This window comes from Buceros rhinoceros, unplaced genomic scaffold (assembly GCF_000710305.1).
Source record: "Buceros rhinoceros silvestris isolate BGI_N320 unplaced genomic scaffold, ASM71030v1 scaffold14682, whole genome shotgun sequence".
NCBI classification, from domain to species: domain Eukaryota; kingdom Metazoa; phylum Chordata; class Aves; order Bucerotiformes; family Bucerotidae; genus Buceros; species Buceros rhinoceros.
The window spans coordinates 37,841-39,111 of NW_010399606.1; the positions used below are offsets into that span (position 1 = coordinate 37,841).

At 40.4% G+C, this 1,271-nt stretch overlaps 1 protein-coding gene across 1 annotated transcript in view; it reads left to right on the forward strand.

Moving 5' to 3' along the window:
* The window catches only part of LARS2 (leucyl-tRNA synthetase 2, mitochondrial), a 56,639-nt gene that overhangs the window by 36,926 nt on the left and 18,442 nt on the right, over positions 1 to 1,271 (forward strand). The gene's annotated exons all lie outside the window — the stretch shown is intronic.

A 1,271-nucleotide genomic window follows, 5' to 3' on the forward strand; every position in this document is an offset into this window, starting at 1 on the left:
TTGTTTACCAGGCAGGCTCTGCTCTGCCTTCGGGCATGTCTCCATTCTTCTGCGTCTCCCACCAGCAACACGCGGGGTTTTTATCCCCATACTTGGTCATGTATTTTCTGTTGCATTTTTGTAGCCTCCGTCAGCGTAAACAGAAATAGGAAATGCTCGTTCCTGTCCGCAGCTCTTCATAGCTTGGTGTATGATCTGAACGAGCGCTTCGCCGTTAAAAATAAGCGTTCCTTGAAACATCCCTTCCAGCGGAGAGCCCCGTCTGGGTCAGATGTTCCAGATACCTCGCTGGCTTTATTTTAGATAGCAGCAAGTGCAGCTATTTTAATAACTGTTTGAGATCTTAAACAGACTGATCGGGGCGGGGGGAATTATTTTTATTTGTCCTTGGTGTAATGTCTTTAGTTTGTAGAAGAACCTAACCTAAACAGTTACCCCCTGAAGCATTTTCCCCTCATTTTTTGATGGTAGGATTACACGGGTTTCATTCCTGATTTTAATCTCCTAATTCACTTGGGTGATTTGAAATCTTTATGTGAGGTTTTAGGTAATTATCGCCTCCTATTTTTAAAATATTTTTTCTTGTTTGTACTGTGTGAATTCAACTTCAGTCCTCTTGACTCTTCTTGAGTTCCTTTATTTCTAAAAATTGTGGTTTTTTCAGGCAGCCCATGAAATACTGTCTAGAAAATACTTAGAGATGCTCAAATTGCTACTTACTTAACCAGAGGCTCAGCCACGGGGTGACTGAATGATACGCCACTACGTGCCACTACTTGCACAGTATTTAGAAGTATGCAAAATATGCAAGGAAGGAAATTCATGTTCAAACACGCGTTGAAGATAAACTATGAAGCCTGTCACTTTCTCTCTCCTGGTTTAAGGCTTTTTTCCCAAATATCTCCTTAATTCAGAGTCATCAAAAGGATTTAAAGACTAGTACTGGGAAGATATCTGCTGTGATACACTTAATACATGCGTAATTATAAAATGTAATAATGCTTTAACGATGATTAATAAATCACTGTTTTAAATCACAGGATAAATTGTATAATTTCTATTTCCTACTGGAAAAGACTGAACTGACGCCTTAGAAGCGAGCAGTGTTTTGGGGTGTGCCCTTTTTGTACACGTGAAGTACAAAGCGACGTCTGGGTTTACTCTGTCTTCGTTAGATGGGTTTATTCTTGCTGTTTTTAAAAAGATGGCAAGAGGAGTAAAGCAAACCACAGGCTGTTTGGTAGATACCTGGGGCCTCGTTAGGTGGAAGA